General features: G+C 50.1%; 1 protein-coding gene across 25 annotated transcripts in view; it reads left to right on the top strand.

Annotated features, from left to right (window-relative positions):
- EPB41L1 (erythrocyte membrane protein band 4.1 like 1) overlaps positions 1 to 20,270 on the top strand; it is a 156,463-nt gene that overhangs the window by 10,488 nt on the left and 125,705 nt on the right. For 22 of the 25 annotated variants that reach the window (XM_065565770.1, XM_065565782.1, XM_065565772.1 and 19 more), the window contains exon 2: positions 4,177 to 4,233. The exons of 1 other annotated variant lie outside the window; for it this stretch is intronic. The gene's annotated coding sequence lies outside the window, so the exon portion shown is untranslated. Of the gene's footprint in view, positions 1 to 262; positions 456 to 4,176; positions 4,234 to 20,270 lie in introns of those variants that run through there. 2 more of the 25 variants (XM_065565769.1, XM_065565774.1) reach the window with 1 other exon arrangement.

Here is a 20,270-nt window from a genome sequence, read left to right as displayed (position 1 = left end):
TGTGACTGCCCCATCTCCTGTAGGGAAAGAAGCCAAAGGATCTGGCATGACTGCAATGTTGTGCCACGTCCGAAGGGTCAGTGCTATCCCCATGTGTTGTCCGTCTCTCTCAGGCTCGCCCCACAGCCTTGCAAAGGGATCTAGAAGAATCTACTCTAGGTTTTTCTATCGCACCCTTCACTCTGGTATCAAAGTGCACCGTGATGCACTTTGCTCTATCTCTGCTGAGTCTGAACAAACTGCCTGCCCCTCTCAGGTCATGTCTCAGCCAGGGTGGCTGTCTCGGAGCCTGCCTTCTCTCCACCAGTCCCCGCACCTCTTTGGGGTGAACAGCAGCCCCTTGAAACATCTGATCCTGAGCTGCTGACACAATGATCCTTCTGGATGCATTTGCCTTGCTAAATCAGGATCTGTGCATTGTCTGCTTGCACTAATGAAAACACCAGGGAGCGCAGGTATGGAGAGGACCCCTCTAGAAAGGAATCCCATTGAAAGCCGTGTGCCTGTCCAATAGATCTTCTCGACCTCTGCACTGAATGCAGGAACTGCTCGCATGCAGGGCTCCTCTAGAAAGGCTAGTTCCCTGACTTTGCACGGCCCTGTGGGGCATCCATGTTCTCTCGCTGCTGGAGACACGGCCAAACAGTCTCCCGTGTGTAGCGTTCCTGCTGGGACCCTTCTCTTGGGAGGGACCAGTAACTGATCTAGCAGCTGCGCGCCTGTCCCTTGGTCCAGGCAGTTGTCTTGGGAAGGCAGAGGCCTTTCCTGGTGTCTGTATTTGTGTTTCAAAGGGTGTGTGTGTGTGGGAGGGAGAGAGAGAGATGTGGGCACTCGAGACTGGCATTGGAGTTGGGATCAATGAAAAGCTGGACAGGGAATAGGACGCAGTGATTTCTAAAAAAAGAATGGAGTTGGGGGTGGTGGTGAACTTCTCTCTGGCTGCAAGGCCATTGACCCCGACGCTTGCGGGAAAGTGGAGAGGCACTAATGTGTAGGTTCTTTGCCATCCAGAACTACATTGTGTGCGAGGTCCAGGTCAGCGGTTCTGATCTGGCCCAGGTCAGATGCTGCTATTATCTTACGTGTGTGTGTGTGTGTGTGTGTGTGTGTGTGTGTGTGTGTAATGAGTTGGTGGGTCTCTGTCCCATTGTTAGGCAGCATTTCAAAGGCTTACTGTTGGGCAGGGCACAAACACAGGGAGATGATGAAGAATTGTTTCTACCTGAGGCTCTCGGTGTGCTGCGTGCGCACTTGTTAATTCACCCTTGACTCCCCTGTGATGTAGATAGAATATTCTCTTCCCCATTTTACGGATGGAGAAACTGAGGCATGGAGGGTTTCCCTCTCCCACCATGAAATTTCCAAGTATTCACTAGTTCTGGCTATGTCCATTCACCTAGAACCTGTTTATTGGAGATGCCGAGCACCCACGTGGCCGCGCTGGTGGGATCTGTGGGCACGTGGCACATCAGAAACAGGCCGCTTGAATTCCGGTTCTTTGGCTGTCTCACTTATTGAAGGCTCTTGCCAGTATAGGCCTTGATCACTCCCCAAAGCCATGCAGCATGTCAGTGTTGAAGCTGGAAACAATCCAGGTGTCCTTCAATTTCAGTGTCTAACCACTAACCCCAGGAGGCTGGGCGTAGCCCCGAATGGCCGGTCCTTAGCAGTCTGATTGATGAAGAATTTGGGTCACCATGTCTTAACTCTCTTGACCTCTCAAGCAAGAAACCCAGGGTTGGGCCCTCTCAAGATATTGGGAGTGTGGGGTGGCAGGCTCTCGGGGGTAGGAGGAACGGGATGGCACAAAACTGCCCAGCAGGAAGGTGGGATCCAGGGTCCAGTTTTGAAGAGAGCTCCTTAGAAATCCAGGGTTGTCCTGCGTTTCCAATAGCGGGCACCTTCGCCAAGCACAGACAGGAGCCAGAGGTCCCGTTAGATGCAGTGAGGCTGTTGTTGCATGTTAACCCTTTTGCTGCTAGACGCAAATGCTGCCTGTCTTAAATCAGTGAGGATCATCTGCATCCAGCAGCAGAGAAGCAATCGGGGAATTATTTATTTAAAAAAAAAAAAAAAAAAAAGAGAGTGGGGTTGGGGGATGGTGCTTGCTGGCCGGGGAGTAACGCATTGATCTTTTCACTGGAACCAGGAGTTCAAATCCCTGTTCAGGTCACAGCTGATAATGAGGTTGATGAGCTCTGAGTCTCGTCCCTGTTGTTCACATCACTAACGCCTGAGCAGCTGAGTGCAGAGGGCGGCGTGTGCTTGCACAGGTCTAATGACAGGAGTAGCTGGGCTTGCTGTGGGTCAGGCTGTCACTGTGTCGGCAGAGCCCCACTGGGGAGCATCGCGTGCTGGCTGGATGAAGTCAGTGGTGTTCGCTCCACAGCTTTGTGGGCATTAAACGCCTGCATCTTCCCTGGGATTCAAATGAAGGCGGGGGCGGGGAATCGGACTGGCTCCTGAAGGCAGCTGGTGTAACTGCCCGGGCATCCTGAGCCAGTGGTTATCCAAGGTACTGAACTGCCTCTCAGAATCATTCATGCCCTCAGGAGGCTGAAGGGACTGGATGGCTAGTACAGTGGGTGCGCTGGCCGAGCTACCATCAGGCTTCTTCAGACCACTCACTCCCCAAAACTGCAGATGCACTGGTGATAACGTAGCATAAGCCTTGCGGGAGGGGTGGTGGTGGTTCTCAGTTACCACCATATGGCCCAACTCTGCTCAGAGCACAGCTAGACGACGGAGCAGTGTAAACGCCTGAGTCTTCTCCACGCTCTGGCTACTGGTCATGGGAATTATGGGTTTGAAAAAATCCTAGAGTATAAAACAGTCCTGATTTCCCCCCCCCCCCCCGCCCCCTCTGGCCCAGCCCCCGCCTTACTCTAGATGGACACTGGTGTAATTCTGCTGGGCTCCTGATTGCACAGGAGTTGCATTGACACAGAAGCGGAGAAAGGCCTGGGTCACTATTGCCTGAGTTCTATAGTTCTCACTCCCATTCGCTCAGACATTGGGAAATTGAGACTTTCCAGGCTTTTCCTTAGCCCATCAGTGAATTTATCTCCTTGGAAGCTTGAGTAAAACCGGCACAGCTTTTTTGCATTATTTTTTGTTCTGTATGGAGCCCCATATCCACGCTCAGTTGTGTCCCAACACCCGTAAAGTCCTGCCTCTTCTGACGGGTCATTGACGTGGGGGGAGGAAGGGTTCATCCCCTTTACTGAATGTGCAATTGCATGTGAGTCTACTCACAAATTTTACCTGTGCATATGTTGGAGGACAATTGGAAAATTAACCCTTTAGTGTAAAAGACCTTTCTTGTGCAAAAGTAGGAGCTATCCCAGGTCTTCCGTAGCATTCCCAAGATGGGCCGCATAAGCTTCTCTGTAGTCTTACTCAGAGCCTGTAATATGTACATCCTGATTTTGTTCTGGTGTGTAGTACAGTTACATGGATGCAAGTGCTCTTCAGACCTTGCAGATCTTTGTCTTCCATAAAACGTAGTTCTTCTCCAAAAAGTGACTCTCTAAAAAATGCTGTTGTAGAACTTGTTTGTTTTTTGAGTGCATTTCATATAAAACACGCTCAGTTCTCCAGTAAAGTACCAGTCCTGCAAACCTCCCTTTGACATTTGCGAGTCCAGCTGGGTTCTTTGTGGCTCATGCATCATCACCTAGAATAAAAACTGCAGACCAAATGTTGGCCTCAGCAACACCTGGGCAACTCTGTTGTCTTCAGTGGGGCTGTACAGGTGAAACTGAGGGGTATAACACAATGGCACTGCACAGATGGCCATGAAATTAGAACTTGGTTAATGATTCACTGTGCAAGCCAGAAAAGTATCCAGTTCACTTTCTCCCAGCAGTGTTGGTTCAGTAAAGACAGGCTTTTATCACTCAGATTAGCAGCTCAGCCTCTGAATACACAGGGAGCAGACCTGCTCAGTTAGACGGTGCTGTTTCATCTAGACCTGTTTCAGAGTAGAGGGCACATAAATGAACGAATTCTTATAGAATTGAATACAGTGCTCAAGCCACTAAGACACCAGTGAGCTCTCGATGAAATGAGCGATGCTCATTTCGTGTCGCTCTGCAGCATACGTGATTTTGATCATTTTTGAGAAGACACTTCGGATGAGTTCTTTTACTCTCTCTCTCTCTCTCTCTCTCCCAGGTTCTGAACGGTGCCTGAACAGAAGTTAAAGAGCCAAGAGCTGCCCTCGGAGACAGGGTGAGTCTGTCCTTGTTGTTAGTGACCCTTTAGTCTCTTTTGTACATTCACGCTTTTAGAAGCAAGCAGGTTTTCCGTAGTGCGAAGGGATCCCAATCCTGATTGGCGCCGTATGGGTGCTACTGCAGTGTGAAGAATAATAATGGGCCCTGATGATAAATGACTAGATCTCCAAAACCCACAGGGAGGGAGTACTGGAAATAGAGGTGCAGAATGCTACGAGTCAAATGCAAAGCTCAGAAATGGTGGCTTTTTAGTGTTGTGTGTGTGCTTTTATTCACATTTAGCTATGAACTTGAAAATGGGCTGATTCCTGTGGATGAGGTTATTTTGAGGCTCTGCATTTAAAAACACACAGAAATTCAAACTATTTTTCTGTGTTTTCAGTGCGAAATTTTGCACAAAGTGAAATTTAGGAAGGCAAAATCGATGCAGCTCAGCAAGAACGTGGCATTAAATTCTGTGAAATGAAACCTTGTCTTTGATTGTTGAGCTGCTTGGAATGTGGATTTCCTGATTTCAGGTCAGGCTGTGTAAGCATGGTTTAGCTCGACCTCTAGTTTTATGTTTATTCTAGGAATGCTGATTGTGCTCTGGGATTGGGAACGGAGCGAGGGAACAAATGTAGAAACCCGCTCTGTTAAATCACAGGAGTGCCTGAAATGTTTAACCGGTGGGTGATGAGGTGCTTGAGGCAGGTTGTTGGGTTATTATACCTCTTTGTGGATAGCTGCGCAGTTCCCCTGTCTGTTCAAGTGCAATGAATGTATTGTTCAGAGCAGAAATCCTAGCATCATCCAGGGACTCAGAGAGTGAATTTACACACAGTGATAGTTTTGGGAGGGCTTTCTATGCTGGTGGAACATGGTGAGGATGCTATTGCAACCCCATGTGATGAGATCCTGGGGAGATACAGGTGAGGTGAGATGGAGAGGGGATGGTATGTACTCAGTCATGTGCCATTCTCAGCCTGTGATTAAATTAGGGGCTTTGAACGCCTCTCTTCCACCCTCTAGAGAAAAAACTCTTCAGAATACTCATCCCTTCAAGTCTTTGGACAACATGCAGCCTTTGGTGGGTCCCCCACCAGTCCAGTGCACCAATCCAATGCCAGTTTACAGCTTTCCCTGCCAATCCAGCCCGGCCTATATTGAGCTGAGGCAGTGGGACTCTGCGGGGTGCAGCTGTGCTCCATGTGCAGCTCCCTCTCTCTGGAGCCTGAAGGCAGGGTTTGAACTGCGTGCTCCCGAGGTGCAGGACTGGTTCGCTGCACATGGGGCCATAGACGCAGCGTTGTCAGAGCAAATTCCTACCAGCACATGACCCAGGCCGGAGAAGCCATGTCTTTGAGGAGAGCTATAAGTGGGTCACTGTCATTGATTAAAGTGTAAAGCAAGCATGCCCCTCAGGGCTATGGATTTCTCTCTCTTTGAGCCAAGGCAGCCTGTAAAGTTTTATGAGCAATTTCTGCTCAGTAATTCCAAGCAGCTCATCCTTCAGGAGGGCTGCGTGTGCATGTGTAAGAGTTCAGTACTGTTTGGCAGCTCTGTCTGCCACATGGGGTGCAGTATGTCTGTCTGGCCTGTGCAGCAGGCACCTGTGACCGGGACACTTGGAGGATATACCGAAGAGGTGGAGAATGGGAGAGACTAGAAAGAGATGTGCTGAGTCTCATTCAGTCCTTCTGTGTGTTAGGGAGGCAGCATGGCTCAGTGCCTGGGAATCAGAGGCTCTAGGTTCTATTCCCAGCTTTGACACGGATTTGCTATATGGCCTGTATGTGCCTCAGTTTCCTTTTCTGTTGATGTGGATCGTGCCTGCTCACCTCGGCTCTCAGGTCTCCAGATAAAGAGGCCTATGCTGAAAGGCCATGCTTTGAACTTGCACAGGTTACAGCTGACAAGGGACAAGTGGTGTGTGATACAGGAGGTCAGACCAGATGATCACAATGGACCCTTCTTGCTTTGGAACCTGTGAATGGGGAGATCTGTGTGGTTGCCAGCAATAGGTGATGTGCCTCGTCTGCCCTGGGTGAATTCTCTGGAAAGGTACTCGGAAGGGGGAGCTGGGTATAGAAAGAGAGACCCAGATGGACAGACGTGGTGGGGAGAGAGAACAGATGTACACTGGGACCTGGACCCCCAATTCGCACTCTCACGCACTGATTTGGCACCACGGGGATCGATCCCATGTGTAGATGGGTTTTCTGCTGCCAACATCGTGTGGGTCAGGTTTGCTCTGAGTGGGGTTAGGCCATGTGGGGCTTCCAGAGCCATTGGCCCATCTGCACCAGGCTCTTGAAAGTGCTAACACTGGGGGAGCTGAGCCATTGCGGGCAAGAGAGGGACATTTCCCTAGTGTAGCTGTCTCTCTAGTGCTCTCTCTGGCTTCCTTTAATCCACTTCTTTCCCATACGCCAGGTATGACAAGCCCATGAGACTTGCTTATAACATACAGGAGTTGTAATCCCCCTCCCCCATTCATGTGTGTGACTTTTTTCCCCAGCCCCTGTGTGTATGCGTCTTTCTTTCTCTCTCCCGCGTCTGTCTACCTCTCTGCTCCCGTGTTGTCTCATACCTGTTCTGCAATTCTGTGTCATTTCTTTTGGTGCATATTCATACATCCCCGTGGCAAGTCCCAGAATGCACTGCACTCTTTCTCTTTCCTCCTTCCCCCCTCACACACTGCATAGCTGAGCATCTCTGAGCTTTGGGAAGGTTACAGGGGAGTTGCCCCCAGTAGAAGAGTAGTAAAAAATCAGTTGGAATGAAGAGAGACTTTGATCAGCTTTCTGGCTGACAAAAGAGAGCTGTGAGACTCTGATTCTTAACCCTGTCTTTCCCAGTAGACTTAGGAAACTGTCCAGGGCTGTATACAGCCTGCTTAATTTCCCCAGGGACTGCTGTAAGCAGGGCCGGCGCAACCCATTAGGCGACCTAGGCGGTCGCCTAGGGCACTAACATTTGGGGGGCGGCGACCACGGTGGCCGGACCTTCCGCCGCCTCTGTCGGGGGCGGCATTTCAGGGGCGGGACCTTCCACTGCTTAGGGCGGCAAAAAAGCTGGCGGCACTCCTGGCTGTAAGTGGAAATGTGATACATATTCTATGCCTCTTTTGCTTCAGTCTTCACTAAAATAGTGAATTGTGAGCAGACCCTTAACACAATAAATATTAACAACAAGGGGGAAGTAACACAAGCCAAAATAGGGGGAGAACAGATTAAAGAATATTGAGATAAGTTAGATGTGTTCAATTTGACAGGACTTGATGAAAGGCATCCTAGGGTACAAGGAACTAGCTGAAGAAACCTTGGAACTGTTAATGATTATCTTTGAGAACTCCTGGTGGATGGGTAAGGTCCCAGAGGACTGGAGAAAGGTATGTTCCCCTATCTTTCAAAAGGGGAACAGAGAGGACCTGGGGATTTATAGACCAGTCAGTCTAATTTCAATACCTGGAAAGACACTGGGACAAATGATTAAGCACTCAGTTTGTGAGCACCTAGAGGATACTAGGGTTATAAGGAATAGCCAGCATGGATTTGTCAGGAACAAATCGTGTCAAACAAACCCAATTTCCTTTTTTGACAGGGTTAATGGTCTAGTGCAGGGGTAGGCAACCTATGGCACATGTGTCGAAGGTGGCACGGAAGCTGATTTTCAGTGGCACTCACACTGCCCGGGTCCAGGGGGCTCTGCATTTTAATTGAATTTTAAATGAAGATTCTTTAACATTTTAAAAACCTTATTTACTTTACATACAACAATAGTTTAGTTATATATTATAGACTTCTAGAGAGAGACCTTCTAAAAATGTTAAAATGTATGACTGGCACACGAAACCTTAAATTAGAGTGAATAAATGAAGACTCGGCACACCACTTCTAAAAGGTTGCCGACCCCTGGCCTAGTGGATAGGGAGGAAGCAATAGACATGATATAGCTTGATTTTTACTAAGGGTTTTGACACAGTCCCACATGACATTTTCATAAGCAAATTAGCGAGGTGTGGTTTAAATTAAATTACTATAAAGTGGTTGCACAACTGGGAGGGTGTATCTAATGGGGTCCCACAGGGGCCAGTCCTGGGTCCAGTTCTAGTCAATAGTTTCATTAACAACTTGGATAATGGATTGGAGAGTACATTTATATAATTTGTGGATGACATGAAGGTGGGGAGGGGTTGCAAGCACTTCAGAGGACAGGATTAGAATTCAAAATGACCTTGGCAAATTGGAGAATTGGTCTGAATTCAACAAGATTAAATTCAATAAAGATGAGAGAAAAGTACTTCACTTAAGAAGGAAAAATCAAACGCACATGTAAAAAATGGGGAATAACTGGCTGGCAGTAGTGCTGCTGAAAAAGATCTGGGTGGGGGTTATAGTGGATCACAAATCGAATACGAGTCAACAGTTTGAAGCAGTTGTGAAAAAGGTTAATACCATTCTGGGGTGTATTAACAGGAATGTTGTATGTAAGATACAAGAGGCAATTGTCCCATTGTACTCAATGTTGGTGACTCCTCAGCTGGAGTACTGTATCCAGTTCTGGGCGTTACACTTTAGGAAAGATATGGACAAACTGGAGAGAGTCCAGAGGAAAGCAACCAAAATGATAAAAGGGTTAGAAAACGTGACCTGTGAGGAAAGGTTTAAAAAAAATTGGGCATGTTTTAGTGTTGAGAGAAGACGACTGAGGGGGGACCTGATAACAGTCTTTAAGTACGGTAAGGGCTGTTATAAAGAGGACGGGGATCAATTGTTCTCCATGTCCACTAAGCCCATTACTTATTGTCCTACCTTTTAATCTGCAGCGAGGGAGATGTAGGTCAGATATTAGGAAAAGCTGGCTAACTCTAAGGGTAGTTAAGCTCTGGAATAGGCTTTCACAGGAGGTTGTGGAATGCTCCTCATGGAGGGTTTTAAGGGCAGGTTGGACAAACACCTGTCAGGGATGGTCTAGGTTTACTTGGCCCTGCCTCAGCCCAGGGGTCTGGACTAGATGATCTCTGGAGCTCCCTTCCAGCCCTACAATTCTGTGATTGCATGTAGGGGTCCCCATGTGGTCCAAATCCTGCTCAGGGTGGCTCTCTCACATGTTTACAAAAGTATGTGCTAACCACAAGCACCTCCCCAAATGAATCTCTCAGTGGAGACAGTGGAGAAGCAGCCCTCTCCCTGCATGGAGTGTGGAGGACCCTGAGGTGCAGTGACCCCGTGGCAGGGTGTTTGAGAAGAGAGATGGGGCAGAAGGAGGCCTGGGGTGTAGGAGCTAGTGGGGTGGCTCCTGGGTGGTCGTGTTTGGCCCTGTCAGTACTGCCCTTACTCCTGAGTTATAAAACCATGCTGAAGCATGATACCCCCATCACTTGTGGCTTATTTGATTTGTTACTGTAACAGGACAGGGCCTCAGGTGCTAGGCAATGTACAAACACCGGACAAAAAGAGGGTCCCTGCCAAGGAACTTACAATCAAAGTATAAGACTTTAGAAACATCCAATCATAGATTCCAAAGCTGGAAGAGACCACTGTGATCATCTAGTCTGACCTCCTGTATAACACAGGTCAGAGACCTGCCCCTAAATAATTCCCAGAGCAGAGCTTTTAGAAAAACAGCCACTCTTGATGACAAGCAACTACAGATGGGTACAGACTGACTGACAGGGAGCACAAGGAAACAGTGAGACAGTGTTGGTCACCGTGATGGGCGGTGGTCACAGTCCAGCAGCAGCCTCGCTGTTGCCGAGGTTTTTATAGGCATCCATGGTGCAGGGGAGTTCAGAGGAGGGGTTTGAAGCAGGATAAGGAGTTAGTTTTGCTTATGTTTACCCGGAGCTCCTCTCAGGTGTGAGAAAGCAGGAATTTGCTTGTTTGAAAATTTAATATGTGGGTGATGGAGGCATCATGGACCAGTCCATTTGCCTAAAGCTCCACCTGCAATTTCAGCTGGATGGAGCATTCCTCTTCACATCCGGTCCCAAACTCCTCCCTTCCATTGCTGGAAGAGGCTAAAGGGCTGCTATGTTCCTCAGGGGAGGGGGAAGCAATTCCCTGGGCAGAGCCTTCTGAGATCCTTGGGGATGGAACACACAGTGCACATGTGAGATCATGGGCTGGATTCAGCCTTGCTTTTATATCATGGGCAGCAGTAGCACAGTTACCCTGCCGCATGGGAGGCCTCTGGCCCACTGTTCTTGTTTGGCTTATTCTAGTGCTCTTGTTTCACATCATCATCATGACACTCAAAGGGTTCTTGGTGGGTGTACGGCGTCCGTGCCAATGGGTCTCTTCCAGTACGTGGCATTTCTATCCACCGCTGCCTTTCAGCTTTCAAGCTAAACTACAGTCATATATGCAAGTAAATAACTGACTAAAACTCCTGATGGCTTCTATCTACTCCACCAGCATTGTGCTATCAGTGGGAATATTCTGAGGGCCACCTCTAGGCTCTTCCCTCCCCTTGCACAAGGGCAGAGCCACTGCGGTTCCTGTGTGACTCAAACCCTCTCTCTCTCACACGCATGCGGTGTGTTTGCTTGTTGGTGGGCAGACAGCTGCTGCATTTTCAACAGTTTTGATCTGATATCGCTTAAAGTGCAGAAGTGGGAACACTGCAGCATCTTTAGCTGGACACAGACATTTTTAACATTAGATATCCCAGTGGAGAATAATGCAAATCTTTACACTCATGTAAAAAAACCCCAAACCTGGCAGAGTAAATTATTTTTCTGGCAAATCCATAAAACACCCAGCCAGGCTGGTCAAATACCATCCAGGTGGTAACCCTGCTGCAAATACCTGAGGAGCTTTACTCACGTGAATCACCACACAGAGTTCAACAGGATGACTCCCATGACCCTGTCTTAGACCTGTTAGACTCCGCTTGCTCCCCCATCCCATCTCCAGCTGATGTTCTTGGTGAACCCCACAGCAGTGCAAACAATGTGGTGCCCGGGTGCTGTCCGTTTTGTTCTCCAATTAGTAAGATGTTCTCATCGGCACCTCGAGACACGAACACGGTGATGGTTTTAAGAGAACACACACGTTAAAACAGACCTAATTTGACACCCGTCAACTCAAGGGAGCGCTGAGAAAACCGCCACAACACGCACTGCCCCATAGGTGTTCTGGGATTGCAGCTGTGGGAGAAGCACAGAGCCCTGAGGGCCTGCACTCAGGTCTGGGCAGGTCGAGTGCTTTTTCATTCACCTTTCACTGGGTGGGGTTTCTCTGTCATGGTGAGGTGGGTGGGTGGGTGTGCACGTGCTAACGATCTGGGGAAGTTGTAATCATGTTTAAGAAAGCGTCTCAGTGCCTTTGTATAAGGAGCAGAGCAACCTTCCTATCTTGGCAGGTTTATCAGCATGCGGATGAGCTGGTTATCTGTCTCTGAGTTTGTTCTACAGCTCGTGCACAGCCAATATAATATCCTATCATCGCATGAATATCAAGTAGGGCTTCCTGTTGCATCCGTATATCACAAGGCAGAGAGAGAAAGGGAAGGACTGTGTCTCCTTGGCAGAGTTTCTCTAAGGTGATGGTTGTGTTCCATTGAGGATGCTGCCTGTGAGGTTACACGGGACGTTAGTTTAGCCTGGGAGGTACCTGTGTACGTAGCACAGCAGATCTCGTAACCCAGCGGTACTCAGGCTGTGGCCTGCAGACCGCCGTTGGCTGTGGGTCACTCGCTGGCTGGAACATGGGACTGTCCACATCCCATAAACTCAGGGATGCAAAGCAGATTCCTTTATGATAGTGGAAAAAATAACCACAACAACAAAATAAAAATCAAATAAAAGACAGGGGAAAACCAGGCACAACTCATTCTTCTAAATTCTTCCCATGCCCCCTTTACTGCAGTTCCTGTAGATGTTTCCTCCACTACTGCCTGTTCCACTGGCATTCCTCTAACACTCTGATGTTTATATCATGGAGATGGCTCCCAGCCTGCTTTGCTTTTAAATGGATATCACCTTTTCACACTGGTGCCCCATGCTAGCTTTCCTCCTCCTCTCCAGCTGCTATTCCCTTTGCAAGACAGCTACAACCACATTACATACTTTCCTAATCTTTTCCATGTGAGAGACTGTTGGGATTGTCACAGTGGGGACACGTGACCTGAAACAGGGAGAGGAGCTGGCCTGGGCAATTGCCAAGGGGAGGGAGAAAACTCAATAATGTTTTGTGGTCCAGATTGTTTGAAGCACCCCATTTTCCATGCCTTCTCCCCAATTCCAGCCATCCTGCTCGTCAGACATTCCCTTGGTCCTTAGAGAGGTGTAATCATACCCAGCAACTGTATTCCCTGCCGTCTGGCTCAGCCTACTCCTGAGAGACTGTGTCCTGAGCCTTCTAAGGGTGTTGCTCTGCTGGTCAAGTTTCCCAGAAGCAACTCAACAACTAAAGTGAACAGTACTTGATAGTGCATAGACGAGGAGTTCGGGGGGGTGGGGGAGGAAGAATGGTCCAGTGACAAGGGTACTTATCTGGAACTTGGGAGACCTGGGTTCAATTCCCTGCTCTGCCACAAACTTCCTGTGTGGCCTTGGGCCAGTCACTTAGTTGCTCTGTTCCTCAGTTTCCCTATCTCACAGAGGTGTTAAAGATTGAGATGCTTACATGCTATGGGAATGAGGGCCAGATAAGTCTATTTTATTCATTCACAGGAAATCAGTCTTTCAAATGTTTGTCCACTTGTGGTCTTCAGAGATATCATAGGAGTGGAGTAGGAGGGGGTCACCCTGATGTCCTGGCCAAATTACAGCACATATATTCTGCATCCCTAAAATTCCCATTGGATCCAATATTCTTCACTCTAAACTATTACATGGTGTCGCTGTGTCCTGTCAAACAGCTGCTGTGCCCCACCCCAGAGGTGACTGCATTCCGCTGGGGATTAGAATGGTTCCTATGTGTGATTCAGAAAGGGCTTTTGGATGAGGGGTGCTGTCTATAACATTTTTTTTTCATAAGCTCTTCTCTCTGGGGCGTTGCCCTAATGCAGGGGCAGCGCTTGGGTCAGGGCAGCGCGCGTAGCCCCCTGACTGCCCCTACGCCTAGGAACCAGAGGGGGGACATGCCACTGCTTCGGGAGCCGCGTGGAGCCAGGGCAGGCATGGAGCCTGCCTTAGCCCTGCTGCGCTGCCAACTGGACTTTTAAAGGCCCGGTCAGCAACACTGACCGGAGCCACCAGGGTCCCCTTTCGACCGGGTGTTCCGACCCAAGGATTTGAATCCACCCAAACAAAAGCCCAGTGAGCTCCTGATAGGCCCTGCCTTAGATCTTTCTCCTTCGGACCCAGCCCTGATGCAGTCCCTGCTACGCAGCAGTGCCACCTTTGGGACAGCAAATTGGAAGGGCCTATCCCGCTGGAATAGGCAGGGAGTTCTCAAAGCTGCCTGCTTTCTGCTTGCACCAGCAGAAGCTCAGAAGGCGCCGACAGGTGCGGACGAGTGCTACAGTGGCGTCGGCTAGGCCCTATGCAGGGTGGCTTCTGCAGGTGTGAACTTCACTCCTCCCTGCTCTGCCTCTCTGGGGCCTGGGCTGCTGAAATCTCCACCTGGGGCCTCGCAAACAGCAGCCGAAAACTGAAAAACTGCAAGTGGTCAAGCAGAAAGTTTAGTTTTAGTGAAAACTTGCCCCAACCGAGTCGCAAAAGACTGAACATGGCCATTTGGTGGGGAAAAACATTTTTCATTGGAAAAAAATGTCAAATGAAAAATTTCAAGCAGCTCTAATTGTCACAGCTGATCGCTCCCTGTGGTGGCACGTCATTAGGGTCATCTGGGGTTGTCGGGACAACTTAGTGTGGGAGACGGTGTTTATTTCAGTGGTACAACATTGTTCCTTTTGAAAACTTTGCATTATGAGACTGGCCATTCAGCTCCATCGTGCCTTCCTTGTTTGTTTCTCTTTCTCCTACCTTCTATCTCAGTCTGCTTCCTCTTCCAGCTTGTAAGTTTCTGCGGTTGGGACCTTGTCATCTTTTGTTTGTATAGTGCCTAGCATCATCATAACCCAGATCTACTGAGTCCCAGTTCTGTGTCTCGTCCACAGGACTATCCCAAGGGAGGGGGAATAAAAAAGCCACAAAAATTTGTGCATCCTGTTCTGTGATTTGTCGTCTCTCTTTCTCCTGTTCTCTTCCCGTAGACACTGACCCTGGGCTGGGCTGAGGAATGTAGAACCTGTGGGCGTGGTTTATCTGTTAGGCTGTGTCAGCTATCGGAAAGGTACACATCTGTAGCAAGATAACTGTTTCCCCTCCTCCTCCTCCCCCCCCCCGCTCGTTCGTGCTCTCGCTGTAAATGCCTAGTGGAGACAAGGCTCTCTAGTTTTTGCCTCCGTGCAGCGGGGGAAGGCAAACTCCAGGAGGTGGACCTTGCCTGGCTACCTTGAGGTAAAGACTGTCTGTGCCTCCTCTCCATTGGGATTGTACCATGAGGGGATATCTGCACAGCAAAACGCAAACCCCGTGGCAGTGAATCTCAGAGCCTGGGTCTACGGCCTGGGGCTCGTGGTACGGCGCTAAAAGGAGGCGTGTAGATGTTCGTGCTCGGGCTCTGAAGCCTGGGCTCAGGATGGTTTGTTGCTGTGTACGTGTACCCTGAGAGGGCTAATCGGCATTAACTATCGTACAGTAAAAGCGCCCCAGCCTTAGGGAGGAGCAGCTCAGGCCTCTCACCCTGGCCCTCCTGCGCTTGCTGGCTTAGTGTTCCTTTTCCTTTTAGGAACAAGCCTGGAATTGACCCAGCACATTGTGCTAACCACTTTCACTGGGAGGAGCTTGTGAGCTTGCTTTTACATCTCCTCTGAAAGAACAGTTCCCCCCTCATCCCTACACACCACGCTGGGATGCAAGTTCAGTGCTGACTCAGCATAAGAAGTGCCACCTATTGACCTGCCTCCATTGCTTTTGCAGCACCTACCTGCTCCTGGGAGGTCTCTGGTCTAAGTACCAACCTGGCCTGACCCTGCTTAGCTTGTGAGACCTGGCAGGACTACAGTACAAGGTGCTATGGCTGCAAATGCGCATTTGATTTCTCTTATCGTATAAAGAACAGAGAGACTGATCGCACTGGCTGGGCCCAGGTGCTAAAGGCAGATGCTGTACATGCTTCCATCCCCACCTGGCTCAGCGCTGCCAGTGCACCTCAGTCCTGACTCGCAACCCCTCCTGCTGCTCTAGCCCCGAGGTGACCTACAGCTCTTGTCAATGCACCTCTCTCCTCACCTGCAAGCCCCTCTGCTATTTTTGCCTTCTCCTGAGCAAATTGTGCAAATTTTGGGTTGTGGATACTTGTCTGCTAAGGACTAAGATCAGAAACCACCAGCCCTCATTTTGGGAAATGACTGAGCCCCTGACCTGTTGTCCCACTTACAAGTTTTGGCCCACAGTGTACATCCCTCTCTGATCCTATGCGTGCGTATTATACGCTCCCGTATTTATGAAACAAATAACCGCCTTCATCTTGTCCAGTCTCGGGCTTTGCCTGTGTGACATGAGTTTGGCCGGTCTCAGCCCAGGAGAGAGGCGCCTGCATCACAATAACACTCCATCTCAATTGGCAGTGAGAGCAAGGGCTGCAGTGAGCTGTTTCCCACAGGGCATGAAGGAGCCTGGGATGGAAAAGCTCTGTCCTTTTAAATTCCCTGTGGAGCACCATGTGTGATGTGGGGCCCACCTGCTCTCTGCCCCCACCAGGCTGGTGTCCAGTGGCTGCATTTACGTAGCCGGCCCTAAGGAATGGAAAACCGTAAGCCGAGTATCAGGAAAAACAGGTTGGGATTGAGATCTCCAGGGCTGCGGGGTTGTCTCCTAGGGGCAGTGATTTACTGAAGCCCCATCACTTGAGTCATTGACACTGAGCCTGGACAAGGCACTGGAGGCCACCTGCATTGGCCTGGGAGTGGGCGATGCACCAGGGGGCAGACTGTCAGTCTCTTAGCGCCCTTGACATGGGCAGAACTGACACCTGCCAACAGGTGTTCACCAGCTGGAAGCTGAGGCAGGGAATCGGGCTGGGGCTATTCTTGCTGCACCCCCTGACCCTGCACACCCCTCTCTGCTTCCTCTCTCCTTGCCTGGAGGTTTTTACTCTCGTCTCTTCTCTCCCCTCCTCCGCTGCTGAGGTTAATGGAGAACTTGGGCCACTTCCCATCCTCCACTGGGGGCCTGGCTGATAAACACCTCACAGCATGAAGCAGGGCAGGCTGCACTGGTATTCATGTTCTCTGCAAGCTGGCGACATTCATCGGGTGCTGGAGCTCAGGGGCCTGAGGATGTGCTGGGCTCATCTGCCTCCAGCTAAAGAGCTGTGGGGGAAGATCCCGTGAGGCTGGGGCCTGGCTGCCTCTGTCTCCCTGTGGTGCGCCGGCCCCTGCCGAGAGCTTGTTTTGCATCATTAAGACAAGTAGCTCTTTCCTGCCTACTAGTCCCATGGTGCCCAGAGTTAGGTAGGGTTGCCATCCCTCCCGGTTTCACCGGGAGTCTCCTGAAATCAGGCCCTGTCTCCTGGAGGCTACTGAAGCAAACTGGGAGATTTTAGGCTCTAAAGGTCAAGCGGGGCTAAGGCAGGTTCCCTGCCTGCCCTGGCCCTGTGTCACTCCTGGAAGCGTTTGTCCCATCCCTGTGGCGAACCAGGGGGTTTCCGCGCGCTGACCCTGCCCCAACACTGACTCAGCAGCTCCCCTACCCCAGCCCGGAGCCCCCTCCTGCATGCAAACTCCCTCCTGGAGCCTGAACCCCTCACCCCCTCCTGCACCCCAATCCCCTGCCCCAGCCCCCTCCAGCACCCAAACTCCCTCCCCACCCAGAGCTTGCACCCCGCACCGCCTCCTGCACTCCAACCTCCTGCCCCAGGAGCCTCCTCCCACACGCCGAACTCCTCGGCCCCAGCCCAGAGCCCACACCCCAACCTCCTGCCCCAACCTGGTAAAAGTGAGTGAGGGTGGGGGAGAGTGAGTGATGGAGGGGGGGATGGAGTGAGTGGGGTGGGGCCTCGGAGCAGTGGCAGGGCCTTGGGGCAAGGATGTTTTGGTTTGTGTGATTAGACAGTTGGCAACCTTAGAGTGGGGACTGATGGTGGCTGAGTCAGAATACCAAATGGGTTAATGTTTGGTGTCACTGGCCAGTGCCGGAGTATGGCATGGTGCCGCATGCAGTCAAATACCAGTTCGTTAAGGGAGGCCTCTTTTAATCCCTGCTGTTCGTTATGACCTGTATTGTAATAGCACATAACATCCCCAGTCATGGACCAGGACCTTGCTGTGCAATGGCCATATTGGCTTCTTGTCCTGGATCCTTCACCATCTGAAAATAGCCACTGGTGCCAGGGCCCAGCAATCCGGACCTAGCAGGGGGAAGACCTGTGAACGGATGCTACTTGGAGTGCAGCTTCCATGGGAGGAGCCATCTGAGCTGCGGGGGGTGGGGGCTCTCGCAGAAAGCAGGACTAAAAGCAAATAGTTTGAAGCCACCACTTGGTACTAGTGTACCCTTCAGGTGGGTCTTTAATCAATGGAGCAGTGCCTCACCGGATACACTGCTATTTTATACCTGGGCCAGGGGGCCTATGCGGGTATGTTCTCTGGATGCAGCCTAAAGACGGGTGCAGTGTAGATGTACCTAGAGAAGAGTCATGTTAACCCCCCTACCCACCCACACACACAACTTCTCTTTGCCTTTCATGTACAAACCTTCCCCTGGTCTAAATTCTCCACAGCCCTTTGCTGAGGAGAGGGAAACCACCTCCACCTGCTGCTTAGCTCTGGGTCTGGGGCCGGGGGAATGCAGCATTCCCCCAAAATAATTCCTTTTCCTCAGCAGAGGATTTTCTATTAATAGCCAATTGCAGATGAAAAGGACGTGAGGAGAGAGTGGAAGGAAGGGGGGCTATTGTAATCCTATTATGGATGCAGCGCGGCTTATTCTGCACAAGACCACTTGGCTGCCTGCAAGAAGGTACCGTTGCCTGCTTTGCCAAGGTAACCAGGGCTTTCAGACCATTAGGAGACACTTGATTGGCTCTGCAGCCATTCTTTTTATGAATTAAAGCCCCGCCTCTTTGTCTTTTGCAGCATGATGTCAAGAAATACACCAATCCCAGCTCTTGTTGTCAAAGGATGATGCCAGGCACACAGCGCTGGGGTAAGACTCAGCGTGGCTCTGGCATCTTCCAGCCGAGGATCTCCAAACACTTTCATATATACGTTAATGATTGACATCCCTGCGCGCTAGGTCTCGTTCACTTAGCTAGCCCCTCAAGCTTTCGAGAGAATGTACATTATTCATACATTGTCCAATTGCTTTCAAAAGGCCCCCAGGTTCAAGAGAAAGCAAAACAGACTGGAAACTAAATGAATATGAACATGTTAAGAAAGACAGCTCTTGAGTCAGTAGTTTTAAAGTTTCCTTGGAGCTCCCATGATCTAGGTTTTTGAAAAGCACCCGACCTGCGTGTGTGCTGCCCCCCATGCTCATACTCTCAAGGTTTGTGCGCCACTAAGGAATTGGACCAGGCAGGAAGGATAGTTCTGTGATTACGGGACAGGGCTTCTGGGTCCCACTTCTGGCTCTGCTTCTGACCTGCTGCGTGAGCTCATGCGAGGTACTTCACCTCTCTGTGCCTCAGTTTCACCATCTGTAAAATCCATAATGCGCCACCGCACCCTTGGAAGATCTGGGCCGATACCTGTTTGAAGGCTGTATTGTCAATCTGAGTTCTGGTGACCGCTAGCAACCACTCCAGTTATGATGTCACAGCTGTGATGGTCACCCAAGTCCTTTGGACACAAACAGGCTGGGCTTAGTTTATGCACGCTGTCTCTGGGACATGGGAGATGTCTGCTAGACACGTGGCTGTCCATATGTGTCAAACATCTACACTGGATTGGAGTGCTTTATCTCGTCGGTGGGTTCTCCTCAGCCCTGCAGATCTCTCGGGCTAGGGACCTTATTTTGGATGCTGCTGCTGCTGTTTCTCATTTGAGTGCAGCTTCCTCACACCTGCAAGAGATTGATGGCCTTTCTAAAGATCTTGGAAGGTTTGTTTTGTAAAGGCAATGTCCTTTTGTGACCTATCAGCAATCGCTGTCATTTATAAGAGGCGTTTGGTTGGTCTGCTGCACTCTGAGCCGCGACTGTCTCGCAGCCCTGATGGAAGCACTCAAGCATTGTTCTCATGGTTACCACGATGGCATCAGAATTCCTTGGTGTGTGTGTGTGTGTGTGTGTGTGTGTGTGTGTGTGTGTGTGTGTGTGTGTGTGTGTGTGTGTGTGTGTGTGTGTGTGTGTGTGTGTGCGCGCGTGGGTATCTGCCTGGAATCTTTTCTCTTGCCACTCTAGCCTCAGGTGCATGGGTCTATAGCAGCCAGACTGGCTTTTGACCTGGCTTGAGGTTGGTTTGAACCAAGGATATGTCTGCACTGCAATCAGAGGGGCGATTGCACCCCATGTAGACATAACCGAGCTAGTTCTGACTTAGCTAGCTGGGATACCAATAGCCGTGACACCTGGGTTGCAGTGAAGGCTAGCTGCTTAAGAAATTACCCAGGATCCTGGGTGGGGTTGTTCTACACACGCTGCAGTAACACCTCTGATTGTGGTGTAGATGTAGCCGAACTTAGTTTGAGTAGCGCAGAGTCGAGGCGTGCGTCTGCACTCGGAAGAAGGTGTGTTAGATTGAAATAACCTTAGGCTCTGCCACAGTCTGTACTTGGACTTGCTAACTTGTGAGATCACTAGAAACTGTCTCACTGTCACTAGGCTTTTACCTCCTGTTCGCTGATTTGAGCTAAGAAACACCTTTTTCATTCCCCCACCCCCATTGGAGACAAGGCCTGAAAGGGGGAAGTTTTCTCAGGACTGAACGTTCAGATGAATGAGAATTGAGGTTCGAGCTTTACCCGGGCTAGATCACCTCCTCTAAATTGGGTTCAGACTTGCTTTGTGCCAGCCTCATCTGGACCAAACCTGTGTCTGGATCAAGTTAGTACGAAGGATTTCCAAACTGGGCATAAAATAGCTTCAGGTAA

The sequence above is a fragment of the Chrysemys picta genome, chromosome 13, assembly GCF_011386835.1.
Source record: "Chrysemys picta bellii isolate R12L10 chromosome 13, ASM1138683v2, whole genome shotgun sequence".
Taxonomy (NCBI): Eukaryota; Metazoa; Chordata; order Testudines; family Emydidae; genus Chrysemys; species Chrysemys picta.
The sequence above is the reverse complement of the archived record's forward strand: the minus strand, read 5'-3'. Positions and strand labels throughout refer to the sequence as shown.